This window comes from Triticum urartu, chromosome 1A (genome assembly GCF_056163025.1).
Source record: "Triticum urartu cultivar PI428250 chromosome 1A, HENAU_Tu73, whole genome shotgun sequence".
NCBI lineage: Eukaryota > Viridiplantae > Streptophyta > Magnoliopsida > Poales > Poaceae > Triticum > Triticum urartu.
Genome location: NC_141873.1, coordinates 3,110,395 through 3,125,393, shown reverse-complemented (window position 1 = coordinate 3,125,393; position 14,999 = coordinate 3,110,395). Strand labels below are relative to the sequence as shown.

The 14,999-nt window shown below is 44.6% G+C and overlaps 1 non-coding gene across 1 annotated transcript; it reads right to left on the bottom strand.

Moving 5' to 3' along the window:
- Positions 1 to 6,471: 6,471 nt before the first annotated feature.
- Positions 6,472 to 13,264, bottom strand: LOC125531379 (putative disease resistance protein RGA1). The gene is made up of 4 exons (XR_015615824.1): positions 12,412 to 13,264; positions 11,700 to 11,933; positions 7,040 to 9,225; positions 6,472 to 6,959 (listed from the first exon to the last, which is right to left on the bottom strand). It is a non-coding gene; the product is annotated as a putative disease resistance protein RGA1 (transcript).
- Positions 13,265 to 14,999: the final 1,735 nt, after the last annotated feature.

Genomic DNA, 14,999 nt, shown 5'->3' with positions numbered 1-14,999 from the left:
ACTACCGGCTACTCCTACTAGGCATCTGCTAGATGCCGGTTAGAGGAGTAAAATTGAACTTTTACTCCGCTAACCGACTATAGGGGATTGGTTAGAGTTGCCCTAATGTATTGAGACCTTCCACCACTAGCCACTATAACTTCTTTTATTAGTAGCTTATTGTCTTCGAGGGCAGTAGGAGACCTGAATGTCTTCATTACATAGGAAGAATATTACACGCCAAAAATTGCAGCACCAATACAGTGCCATAGGTGGCAATGCAGAACCACATCCCAAACAACGACAAACTAATTAAGGACCCCAGCACAATCGCCGGCCGCCAGCAACCCAAGCAAGAACACCAGGAATGTTGAGCTGCTAGTGCTAGTGACTGGCGTGTGGTGGTATTGGACGACATATTCTTTCTGATGATATCGGGGTAGTATTGGACTATTGGTTGGTGTAGTGTCTATTCTTAGGGTTTGTTTAGGTGTGTGTGAATGTACACCCACACCCAGTAGGATTCGATTAGTGAAATGGCTTCTTGGTATAGCATTTTTTGTACATAGGATGGCTGGCAAATGTACATAGAAAGGAACAGCAAAACCGTTCCCTTCCATTTACGTTATTCAGGCCATGTGTGCAAAAACCAAAAATAACTTTTTCGATAAGTTGCATGTTCTAGTGACTGTCGTGTGGTGGTTATATAATGCAGCGTTTGTTCTTAGGATTTGATTAGTTGCATGTTCAAATATAAACCCGCACAGTAGGATTAGATTTATTCGATAAGGGACGCTTTATTACTTAAAATATTTAATTATTACACCCGGCCTCTAAATAACTAAGATGCACATAGTCAAACCAAGTCCAAACTCATAAAAAAGGAAAAATACAAGTAATCATAAGTCTATATAACACATAAACCATGGGAGGGCCAATCCTAAGATCATGTTGCCATCTATGTCGGGTAAAAGAATCATTTGCTGTGTTCTTCAAGCGTGTACACACATCTGTAAACAGGTCTTAGTTCGCCACATGTTGTACAGATGACCATAAACAGAGTGTACCGGTACAGCTGTAGATAATAACCAGCATAAGAGAAGTGCTTTTATTGTTAAAAACATTACCATTTCTACATAGCCAAAGTGACCAAGACGGTGAGGGCTGTCACCTTGAGAAGAATTCTAAACCTGTGATCAGTCCCAAGTATCCAGTTGCCAAATGTCTTCCATCAGGCTATTGAGTTGATTTGATCAAGGGAAGTCATATCAAGGGAAGTCATCTCAACCTTTATCTACTTCGCTCGTGTGAAAGGGCTGTATTTTTAAGGGAATAAAGTTACACTCACCGTATGGAGTGAACTTTAGCATCCTTTTCTATTGTATAAAAAGAATACAGGAAGGCTGTGCAGGGTGCTGTACAGGAACAGAACGACAAGGCCACCATCTAAAGAGCAGAACAGCCGCGCCACCCCTCATTGGGGCCTTGGACAATATTAATGGTGCCTACTTCTCAGGCCTGCCCATGGGAAGGACATCAGGACAGCTCTTGAGCAATTCAAGACTGGAATTGCCTCAACCAAACACCGAGTCTTAATATGAGAGTGTTGTGCCACTGGTGCTAGTGACACGTAATTAGACCACATACTCTTTCAGATGATACCAGGGTAGTATTGGACTATTGGTTCGTGCGGTGTCTATTCTTAGGGTTTGATTAGGTGTATGTGTTCATTAATATATACCCACACCCAGTAGGATTCGAGTAGTGAAATGGCTTGGTATAGCATTTTTTGTACATAGGATGGCTGAGAAACGTACACAGAAAGAAACAGCAAAACCGTTCCCTTCCATTTACGTTATGCAGGCCATGTATGCAAAAACCAAAAATACTTCTTTTTTGGTTTCAGATAATGGAAGCTGCATTACCCCAGATGTGTATAATAAAATACTAAAGCTCTGACTTGAGTGACAAAGCTGTTTAAAACTTTTTACTGAACACAACAACAAAGGATACCATCAGCATGGTTTACACTCAAGATTTCGGCATGCTGGCTAAATCTGGGTACTTCACACTAAGGCCTCTTAGAAACTGCTAAAACATAAGCCTCTGAAAAGACTCGCATAGTAGCAGCAACATTTTTTTTTCGATAAAGGGTGCTTTTATTAATTCAAAATGTAGTATCAAGCGGTTACAAAGCATAAGACCGACACCTGGCCTCTGCATAGGTAAGATGCACACAGCCATAAAAACAAACAGTCTGACAAATAATATAAAAACAACAAAGTGGCAACAGTAAAGCCATATGGGGCCGAAACTATGCCTATGTCGACGGAGAAGGTGGACCGATTCGAAGATTATGCTGCCACCCATGTTGGGTAAAAACCTCCCTGGCCACCCCCTCCAACCGCATACACACCGCCTTGAACAGCGATTGATACTCGGTTCAGTGCAAATTAGACCACATACGAAGCCAGTACGTACAACGGTAAATAACCTGCATAGGAGAAGAGATTTTGCCATTAAAAACACAATCATTTCTACATAGCCAAAGCGATCATAGTAAGGCAGACGCTCCCACCCGTATTAGCGTACTAAAAGTATTTGGTATTCCATCAAGCCAGTGACCATATATATTGATAACACTTGTCGGTGGATACAAATTTGACGCTATTTGGATAACTGACCACGTAGAACGCGCAAACTTGCATTGAAATAAGAGATGTTTGATTGTCTCATCATGAGTACAAAAACTACATTTTTTGCTTCCTTTCCAGTTGCTTCAAGCAAGATTGTCTTTAGTTAGCACAACTCCTCTCCAAAAATACCACATGAAAATCTTAACTTTTAGTGGCATCTTCAATTTCCATATTTGTTTATTATTGGCCACTGGAATCTCTGTGTGCGATAGTGCACGATACATAGAGTCAACTGTGAAGGACTCAGATGTAGTAAGATTCCAGCGAAACACATCCCGCCCTTGTGTCAAGTTAATTGAATCCAAACGGGATAGAAGATGTTGCCATGACACAAGACGGGGTCCAACCAAATCCCTCCGAAATGATATATTTGGCGGGGAAGTGGTCATCACATGCGCAAGAGTATCATTCTTATCGTGTACAATGTGGTACAAGGCTGGGTACTCTTCTTGGAGAGTGGTATTTCCTAGCCACTTATCCTCCCAAAAACATATCTCCGAGCTGTCCTTTATCGTGAAGGATCCGAAACGGAAAAGATGTTTCTTTACCGCCATCAGACCAGCCCAAAAGTGCGAGTCACCGGGCTTCCAATATGCATGGGACAACGCCTTTTGGCCTAAATACTTGTTGCATAGCATAGTTTGCCAAACACCATTCTCAGTAAGTAGCTTGAACAACCATTTACTAAGTAAGGCATCATTCTTGACATGGAGGTCCTGAACACCTAAGCCTCCTTGGTCTTTCGGTCGGCAAACGACGCTCCATTTGGTTAGTCTATACTTTTTCTTTTCACTGTCTCTCCTTGCCAAAAAAATCTGGATCTTAAGTAATCCATTCTTTGCAGAACCCCTTTGGGTAGTTGGAAAAATGAGAGCATGTAGAGAACCATGTTGGTGAGGACAGAATTGATCAAAACTAGTCTTCCCCCAATGGAGAGCAATTATCCTTTCCAACTGCTCGACCGTTTCTCCAATCGCTCTTCAACATGTTTTCACTCTGCATTAGTGAGACGCCGATAATGAATCGCAATTCCCAAATATTTAATTGTGAATTGGCCTTGTGCACATCCAAACAAGTCAGCATATTGTGCAGCCGTCTCCTTGGCTTCTCCAAAACAGAACAATTCACTTTTATGGAAGTTGATTTTCAAGCCTAACATTTGCTCAAAAGCTGAAAGCAGAAGTTTCAGATTTCCCGCCTTATCAAGATCATGTTCTATAAAAAGAATCGTATCATCGGCATATTGCAAGATAGAGAGACCTCCATCGACAAGATGTGGCACTACTCCTGCAATTTGACCATCTTGTTTGGCGCGTTCAATCAAAGTAGCCGGCATGTCAGCGACAATGTTAAATAATATTGGAGACAGTGAGTCATCTTGACGTAATCCTTTTTTCGTCTGGAAGTAATGGCCTACATCATCATTGACTTTGATAGCCACACTGCCTCCAGTAATGAAATTTTGGATCCACTCACGCCATTTATCAGAGAAACCTTTCATTCTCAGGGTCTGCTGTAGAATGACCATTTCACTTTATCATATGCCTTTTCAAAGTCAATTTTCAATACTACCCCACTCATGTTCTTCTGGTGCATCTCGTGAACGGTCTCGTGAAGGATAACTACTACATAGAGTATATTTCTTCCTTGCATGAAAGCCGTTTGGGATGGCCGAACAACATGGTCAGCAACCACATCGAGCCTATTAGTCGCTACTTTGGTGAATATTTTGAAGCTGACATTAAGGAGGCATATCAGTCTGTATTGTTGGATCCGTACAGCCTCCTTTGTCTTGGGCAACAAAACAATTTCTCCAAAATTTAGTCTGGATAGGTCAAGTTGGCCGGCATGAAGATAATTGAACAACTCCATTAGGTCAGTCTTGATGACAGCCCAGAAGTTCTGGTAGAACTCTGCGGGGAAGCCATCAGGTCCTCGAGCTTTATTGTGTTCCATTTGAAACACCGCAGCTCTCACCTCCTCTTCAGAGAAAGGTGCTGCCAGGATATCATTCTCTTCAGTCGTGACTTGTGGAATATCATCTATTCGGGTCTCATCGAGACTGAAGTTCCCTTCATCTGGAGCCCTAAATAGAGACTTGTAGTATTTTGTTATATAACGCTTAAGTTCTTCCTAGGCTTCGATCTGTCCCTCATCCTGTTCGAGGCTAAAAATACACTTCTTTCGGTGTCGCCCATTGGCAACTAATTGGAAATAACGTGTACTCCCTCGTGAATGAATTGGGCGCCAGAACTTCGGTACCACTTGAGTTCCTCTTCTCGCAATAGACGTGCCACTTGCTCATTGGATTGATTTTTTATGTCAATTTCATGTTGAGACAAAGTGCGAGTTTCTGCCATTTTGTTGAGGTCATCAGTAATAGTGCAAAGACGCTGCTTTTCTTTTTTATATATGCCACTGGTGTGTTTCTCCCATCCAGTTAGGAACTGCCTTGCGGCTTGAATTTTGAAGTTCCATCTCTGAATTGGTGTGCGACCAACGGCGGGCCTCTCCCACACATTCTTAACCATATTTGCAAAGTCATCACGTTGTAACCATCCCAATTCGAATTTGAATGGGCGGCGAGTAGTGGGAGGACTAGCAGAGTTAGACTCAAGAATGATGGGTGCATGGTCCAAAAGTGTCTCAATACGCTCTAGGGCACGCACTATTACCAGAGGAAATTTTAGTTCCCATTCGCTACCCGTGAGTACCTGGTCGAGTTTCTCGTATGTTGGCACTGGACGATTCAAACTGGCTTCCCGAAGATTCAAACTGTCAATCACAGCGTTGAATAAGAAAGACCAGTGAGTGTCAAAACGATCGTTATTTTTCTCTTCCTGGTACCTAAGGATATTAAAGTCGCCTCCAATAAGCATTGGGTGTGGATTATCCTTAGCCAGGTTCACCAATTCCGGCAGGAAAGTGGATTTATTCTCATCTTGGGCATCCCCAAAGACCGCGACCAGACTCCATGTAAAATTATCAGCTCTGTTCCGGAGATGGAATTTGATGTGAAATTCACCAACCAAAAAAGATAACAATTACATGGTTGTTATCTGTATCCCAAATAAGATTCCTCCGGACCTTGCACGTGGTGCTAAACAATGCCATGTGTAGTCGAAACCACCAGATAGGTGGTCAAAGACATGTGCACGGAAGTCACATTTACCTGCCTCGGAAATTGATACAAAATCCAACCCATGCTTTCGCACACAATCACCGTCGTGTTTATGTTTAGCCAAGTCTGAAAGACCTCTGCTATTCCAAAACATGCCTCTTATGTGGAAACTCGGGTTGGGTTGGATATCTTCGCCATTTTGGCCGATTTTGTTTCTTTTTTGAGGAATGAGATTTAGACTTACGCGAAGACGAAGTGAAGTCACAAAACATGTACCCCGGTACGTGCATCGTCTAATCCAACCTCAGTTACCGCACGTGGGTACACGCAGGACCAATATGACACGACTCCATGCGTCAGGATGTGCTGATGAACAATAGTCAATGGTTGAAACCTGAAAGAAACCAGCAGCAACACACCTATAAGCCGGCCGGCCAGACAATGCCTTTCTTCAGGAATAAAAGGCAAAATATTACAAGATATTTGTTTCTTATATGACCAGGCAACGCTTTGACGGGGCTTGTTGTTGCAGATGAGCAACTAGTAACTGGATCAAGCAGAGCATCAACACACCCCTCAAGAAAATCAGAAGCAGAGAAGGATCTTCCGGTTGGAACCATCAGATCCTCGTGGCAAGATCGTCAGAAAAAGAGAGCCAAGAACAAGAAAAAGGAAGACTGCGAAGACGTCACCGTAATAGTACACTGAATACTCCAAGTAGAGAGCACTCAAATATCTAGTTCATTGACATACATATATAGCACACTGAATAAATCATACAAGTCATCAAATCTGACAGTACTGACACCTTGCATACAAACTTGACAAACAACACGATAATACTAATAATAAGTATCACACTAGAGAGCTGCATAAGGGAGGTACCAAGAGTTAAACGCCCAGCTGGGGGAATATCCGCACATCCTCTGAAGTCTCACGCTGTACCGAATCCCCTCACAAATGTGCTGGATACTGCTACTACTAAACTGCTAATAATCTCAAGTACAGGTGAACACTCAAATCATACGGAAGTACAGAGTAAATCTCAAGTTGTAAACCATGCACCTCCCTGCTAGCTGCACATTCCCTTCGCTGTCTTTGCTCAGGCCGGAAACTCTTCAGAGGCATGAGAGGCAACATCTTCTTCGAAGGCTGACGAAGTGCTGAACAAACATAAGCAGAGTTAGCAAGGAACTGTGATAATTATGGATAAACAAGGCAGCAAAGAGGATTAGAGGCTTACAAGCTTGGGTTAAAATACTTCTCGGGGATGTGCTTTATCTTATGCCAGTTTGGATCTCCTTCTGTTTGACAAGCCTTCATGAGCTCACTATTGCAGGTAATAAGTTTAATCTTGTCAAGAGACCAGGGTAGTGTTGGAAGCCACCGGATATTCATGCAGGAAAATATGCTAAGTTCCTTGAGCGTTGTGAGGTGCTCCAAATTGCCTGGTAAGGCATCCCAGGTGCAGTCCACAAGCTCAAGCACACGAAGATGAGGGAAAGCCTCAAGTTCAGGACCAGGTCCCAGTTGGCCCCAGTTATATAACTGAAGCTCTTGCAGGTGTTTTGGGCCACCGTTCAGCCTACCAACCATCCAATCTGGGTACCTTGAGCCAATGTAGGAATAGATAAACAGTTTTTCAAGCCCCACGGGAGGGCAGAGACCCTCAAGTACCTCTGCTTCAACTTTTGGACTGCACCTTGCATCATCCATAGAACCAATCCATAACAGTTCTAGCCTTGTGAGCCGCTCCTTGGCTGTTAGATTGGCTTCAAGAGCTTCCTCCTTGCTTTTAACATTTACAAGGCCATTGATTGTCAGACTGCCACGAAGCTTGTTTAGGTCCCTAAACTGCTTTATCTCATAACCTTGTTTATTCCTTACTCTGAAGTATTGTATTCTTTGCAGTGAGATCAGCCTGCCTATGTTTGGAAAGCTCACGTACGAGCAGAATATGTGCCGCAAGTTGATAAGGTCAGATAGGGCAAATTCTGAAATCATGCCATCACCAAAATCTAGCAGCTGGATGTGGAGAAGTTTAGCTAGTGAGCATGGTAAAATAACCTTGCATCTAGAAAATATACCGAATTTGATAGCTAGGTAGCGGAGGTGCTTTAACTGAATAATGGATTCTGGGACCAAAAACATATTGGGATTCTGGATGAAAGCAACGGCTAGTACCCGCAATTTCGGCAGCCTATTGCATATACTCTCAATGACTTTTTCCTCGACTGGTGTATCTCCAACAACATAGATGATGAGGGTGCGTAAATTTTCCAATGCAAGGATCTTCTTGGTAATCAATTCCCCGTCATAATCCTGAACAAAAAGATGGCGGACATCTCGAGGGACTTCTCCCTTCCAGCCTTCTCCTATGTGGCTCCTTGTGTTCTCAAATCTGAAGCAATCACTTCCAGCAACCTTGGCTAATAAATCATGCAGCAGATCATGAATTGTAAAGCATTCTACAAAGAAATTATCTACATCTGGTCGCAGAAATGATCATGAAACCAACTCTTGAATGTAGCCCTCAGCTACATCTTCCATCTCCTCTGTTGCACAACTGGTCTTTACAAACCCTTGTGCTATCCACAGACGGACTAATTGGTCTTTTTCCAATTTGAATCTTCTGGGGAAAATATTGCAGAATTCAAAGCATCGCCTGATGTCCGGATTAAGCTGCTTATAGCTGCACCAAAGAGCATCCATTGTGTCATTCAACATGTCAAGCTTTGCAATGTTTTTCCAAAAACTGATATTTGGATTTGCTCCAAGCCGTCCTGCAACTGTTACTGCTGCAATAGGTGATCGGTGTAGCTTTTTGGCAATCTCTCTCCCAACTTGTTCAAATTCTTTAACGGCAATACTTTTACCAGCATAATGCATAAACATCTTCATGTACTGATCCTCATCCAAATCAGGCATTTCAATAAGTTCATCGCCACACAGAGCTCCAGCTGCTTCTTTTGTTCGAGCCGTCACCAGGATTTTGCTTCCTTTCAACCCAACATTGAGTGGAGAGATTAGTTCCTCCAGTTGTTGGTCATTCTTGTTTTTCACCCAGAGATCATCCAATATCAACAAGAAACGTTTGCCACACAATGCTTCCTTCAACTTCTTGTTTAGTCCCCTATGATCTGAAATACTGGAGAGACTATCTTTGCTACTATCCTTCAGCATTTCATGAAATATACCATCCACACTGAAAGTCTCTGACACATGAATACACATGATGGTGTCGAAAAGTTTCTCATCCTTGCATTCCTCCTTTATGTAATCTCGAATATATCCTGCAAACGTGGTCTTCCCAGACCCAGCAACACCATATATACCAATCACTGAGTAACATGGATTATCACTTGAGCTTGCTGCATCATGCTCTGGTATCTCACGAATAGGGCTGGACACGAGCCGAGCCGAGCCGAGCTTGATCCGAGCCTGGCTTTGGCTCGCTCTGGAGCGGCTCGGCTCGGCTCGGCTCGCTCAGCCAACGAGCCCACTTTAGGTGGCTCGGCTCGTTTTTGCAATGGCTCGGCTCAGACCGAGCCGGCTCGTGAGCTAGCTAGCGCCATAACATCTGGGAGGTAGCAGAACCTGTTTTTACATACCATTTTTGATCTTCTACAGCAATTAAACCCATAATTTGTAAAAGAAGCACTTTCTATTGCTAAAAATGCAACATCTAGCAGTCTATGGTTTAAAAAATGATCATAGTGATGAAAAATAAGCTTTCTTCTATGGAAAGTGTAGAAATTGAACAAATATGACTAAGAAAGAATTGGGCATCATTGCTTTTGAATTTTGGACAGCTCCTCCTTTGAACTTTATACGGCAAAAAATATTGAACGTTGACAGCCAAACAATGCAATTTTGCATAGCATAACACTTAGTGCTTTGACATCAAAATGAGAATCTTCCTCCTCAAACAGAGTATCTTACTCATCCTCTTCCTCCTCATTCTCTTCCTCCTCTTCATAATCCTTCTCTGCTTGCTTATCATGCTCCATTGCCTAGCACAGAAAAACAGCACACACATGAGCTTGGACACGCATATATTTGACTTTTTGATAGCAAGAAGAGCACATCCATGAGCTTGTACAAACATATATTTGACTCTTGGATACCAAAAACAGCATATACATGAGCCTGTTCAATCTTATATTTGACTTTTGGATACCAAAAACAACACATACATGAGCTTGGACACACATATATTTGACCTTTGGATAGCAAAAACAGCAAACACATGAGCTTGGACACGCATATTTGGCACAACCATACCGGTGAAGATGCAGTCTCCCTCTCGGAGTCGTTTGCGAAGCCGTTGGCAGGGGCGATCGTGGCACGCCCGCTGGCGTCGGCGGGGTCAGCGAGACGTCAAGGCGATGGAGCTTTTTTTTTACCCGTAATAACAACTCGGCGAGTGGGACATTGCCGTAATCCTTGGCCCGCTTCCTTGGCAGCGACACAGCCCTTGCCCTTCCCCTTCTGCTTCCAGGGGCAGGCGGCTTAGTCTTCATAATGGAGACCAAATTCCTCTCTTTCTCCTTCTCCTCCTCCTCTCCTTCCCCTTTTCCTTGTCCATTCTTGCGACAGTGGGGCTCTTCACACATCAGCAAAGAACAAATGGTCAATCATCAACAAAAATTTACATAGATAATAATCAGTCTACACAATCCAGCACAAATAAATTCATCCATCCATCAATCAAATTGGTGCAGCATCCGTCCTAGCTAGCGGCACTCTCCAGCCAACGAACACTAGCATCCATCCATCAATCAAATTCAGCATCCATCCATCGCGTTTCCTAGCTAGCTGCGCTCTCCAGCCGATAGCCACAAGCATCCATCCATCCAAGATCCATCCATAAAATTCGTGCGTGTGTGTGCGCCAGTGCAGGGAGCTAGGGCTAGCGATGGGAAGGAGAGAGGAGATCGCTTACCTGCCTGTGTCGTTCAGCGAGAAACCAGGGGAGACCCGTCCGCCTGCGTCCGTTGTGGTGAGGGAAGGCGGCGTCGCCCGTCGCCGTCGATGCCGCCGGGCAGAGGGGTGGCGGCGCCGGGCAGAGAAAGGGATAAGGGCGAGGAGACTGCTTGCGTGCGTGCTCTCTCTGCTGTGACCTAACGCGATGCGAGGCCGACGGGGGATTGGGCTGGGCCTCAACGAGTCACCGAGCTGGACCGGGCGGAACTCGGCTCGGCTCGGTCGGGAGTCGGGCCTATTTTTCATAGCTCAGCTCGTTTAATTATCCTATCGGGCCGAGCTGTAACGGGCCGAGCTGGAGCGAGCTTCGAAACGAGCCTAAAAGCTCGCTCGGACGTCCAGCCCTACTCACGAAGCCTTACCATGATCATTGTTTTGGATACCGCTCGAAATTTCGCGATCCCGAGCGGTTACCGCGTTTACCGCTACCCCATGGAAAACACTCATACCAAGCAAAAAAATTCAAGTTTTTTTGAAATTTGAATTCAAACGATCACTCTGCTGTTAAATAAGCGGCATCTCTCATGTAGCAACAGCGCTCACACTGGCATAGTGGCAAAGGCTTGCTTTGTGGAGCTGCATATTGCGGGTTCGAGTCTTACCTTCCACACTTTTTCTTTCTTTTTTAGAATGTGAAAGTAAAAAAACTAACAGAGTTGAAAAATTCTGGAGCCGCAGTAGTCGAACTCGAAATCTCTGACCAAGCGGCATTGGTGGGTGCGTGTGTTGAGCCACTACGCTAGGAGAAAGACTGTGATATCATAAAGTTAAAAGTTTATCTATATCAACTTTGAAATATTTGAATTCAAAATTTGATTTTGAATTTCGTCCGAATTTTTTCCGGTATTTTGTGGTTACCGTGGGAACCGTGAATTTCGGTGCCCCTCGAGAAAAAAGCCTCGCTTGGGATCCAAAACCTTGACCATGATATGATCACGCAGCCCCTCTCGACCAAATACCTTCCGCTTGCCAGGAATTCTAATTATGCTCCTATACTTGTTGGCAATATCATCTGTTGCACTCTTGTTTGCCGTGGCCAAGAGCGGAGACTTCGTCACTTCACTGATGGTGCTTTCTATTTTCTCTATTCTTTTCTTCAAGTTCCATCTTGAGATAGCAGTAAGGACAACATCCAATGCAGTGGCATTCTCCTGCAAGATGCAAAATCTCAAATGGGTATGTCTGTCACATGTCTATTCAATCTAATAGAAATAGGTGACCATAATGCAAAACAAATTATATATCACTGGTGGAACAAAATCGCCATGCAATTTTAAAAATGACTGGTACAAAAAACTGACCACAAGTAAATAAAATAGTATTAAAGTGTAAATAATAAACATGGGAAACTGCCCACAAGTAATTTAAATGGATTACAAATTTTTTGTCGAAATACAGGTTTTCTTTGTTGACCTCAATGACTGATGTGAAATAAGATAATCAGTATTACTCTCATTATCGTAGTAGCAAATTAGAAAGATATTGTAGTTCATTTTGAAATACGCATACAGATGAGATGACACAGAAAGTTCAAAAAAGTATCTTTCTTAACACATGGGCGGAGAGCTTTTGCATGTATATAGAGTACATATATATAAGATGAGGAGTGGGCGACGAAATTGGATGTACCTCGTAACTTGTGACACCAACTACCTCATAGGACCAATCTCGGTAAAAGCGTAACCAGTTGAAGCTGGATGTACAACAGTACTTGACCAAGTCGATGGAGCTGGAAAAGGAAGAGAGCCACCGCCCCAAGGAATCGGAGGATGGAACTGTTGGTTCGTGTGAGGCTGCAGCACTGGTAGTCACCGGAACAGACTCGCCGGAGGGCGCCGCAACATCTATAGTCACATGACCGGGCTCATTTGAGGCGGCAACACCGATAGTCACGGCTTCACCGGAAGCGCGTTGGAGGAAACGACACAAAGAGCTCCGTGGCCATTGCATTAGCTGAGCCGATCCACTCTGGATGAAGCATGCAATCCCCAGACAGCTCCTTTTGAAGGTCTGCACGACACCGTCGAGGATGTAGCTGCTAACAATCCTCTCTTGAGCATCATCGAAGATGTCTTCTGCATCCTCCCGAGCGTGCCTCAGCATGGCGGCCATCTTGTCCAGTGCGGCCACATCGGAGTTTGGTTTCTTTCCACTCTGCATCATCCTCTCCTGATCTACGGCATGCAGTCTGTTCTGCAGCTCTGGCATGATGCTGATCTCTAGCTCCTGGAGCTTCTGTGCCGCATCGAAGCCCAGGCAGGAAAGGATCTTGGGCAGGATCAAGGTGATGACAGGCGACACCAACCAGCCCAACACGACCATGGACCAACCAACAGAGGCAACGTCCCAAGCAGTGGCCATGGAATGCTATGGATTTTCTAGGAAGAACCTTCTTGTTGAACATAAGATTTAAGGAATCATTTTACAAGACACAGCAAGGCAGAGACAGAGAGAATAGAGGTTTGGAAAAATAGGAGATCTGTAGCTACCTCTAAGCACCACTTCTTTTCTCCCTGCTGGTGCTGCGCTGTGCCTTCTTCTTCTGATCGCTGCTATCTTTACGATTGGAGTACAGAGCTCCTGGCCTTAGAGCAAAGGTGGGGAGGAGGCCGACTAGCAGTTGGAAACTTGGAATGGTCTGCTATTGCTGTCCTTGTTCCAGTTTGTGCCTCCTGCTATTTACTTGGACAAAAATGAAGCCTTATCAGCATGGACGGCATTTCCAAGCAAGGGCGCGCAAGTTGCAGGATCAAACTTAGCATCCGTTGAACAGCTCAACATCCGAGTAAATACCGGGAAGCACGGATATACAGTAGTGTGAAATGAAATACGTACGGGGAAGAAGTTGAAAGGATAAACCAAATACAAAGACCTCAGCATGAGTCGTGTCCTCTCTCCTCTGGTGGCCACTCGTTTCTCCATCACAAGTTGGCATATTCAGAGAACACACTGCAGTGGCCAGTGGAGACCGATGTGGTCTATCGGTCCTCGATCGCTTCACCACTTGCTTGATGTGTATATATTGTACGCCAGCGATTGTTGGTTTGGTCGTTAGCTAGGTTGGACGTCTTGATACGTTGTGGTTAACCAAGGCATGGACAGGCTCGCTCTAGCCAGTCAGCACACAAGATTCTCCGGGAAAATGAATCCGGCCAGACCGTAGGTGCATTGCTCTCTTGAGAACACATGTCCGAAAGTGGGCCTAGAATTCTCGGTCTCTGCATCTGGACGATGCATGCAGCAACTTTATTAATTATTCACACAAGACCTTACAAAGATATACAACAGTAAGACTAAAGCCACCGTCTAGGCAATATCTGTCGCTACTCCTATCCAGTTGATGAACGGATGCTGATAATCTGGGCCTAATACCAAACAGACTTGACAGCCAAACCAAAACATCTAAGACCTAAGGTCCCAATCAGGACGCCTGCGGGTATGGGGCACCTACCAGTCCAGCGCACTCCTCAACCAGGACGCCTGCCGGGTATGAGGCCGCCGCAGCCACCTGCCATCAATCCATCTTCAGAGCTATACTGTTGCATCTACCATGACAGGTCTCTCTGCCATCGATGCCACCACGACGCCAGACAGCGTCATCCTCCTGCGTGAGTCCATCCTCACACATCGGACGCCGAATCTGCATCGCGCCACCCCGTCGAGATCTGTCGACATCAATGTGTAGGATGAAGCACCGCTCCACCAAATATACGACCCACTGGTCCCTCGAGCCCGTGCACACCTCCAAGAACGACGCCCCAAGGGGGAAACGACATACGAACGCCGTCGTCTTCCGATCTACTGATCTAGGGTTTCCCCCGGAGGTAGCAGACAGTGGCCTTGAACTTCTCCTCGGTGATGCCTTCAAGAAGGGAATGTCGCAAAATAGCGCCACCACCGGCGGCTTTGGCAGTAAGCAGAAAGCAAGCTTTCACCCGGATCTGTTCGAAGGACCTCCATGAGGGATCACAACAGTTTTCGAGGGTAGAGTATTCAATCCAAATTTATTGATTTGATACAAGGGAGCCAAAGAATATTTGCAAGGATTAGCAGCTGAGTTGTCAATTCAACCACACCTGGAGATTAATTATCTGCAGCAAAGTGATCAGTTGCAAAGTAGTATGATAGTTTTGGTAGTAGTAGCAACAGTAACAATAACGGTAACAGTGATAGTAATTGTTTTATAGCAAGTGCAACAGTAACAGTAGCAGCAGTAA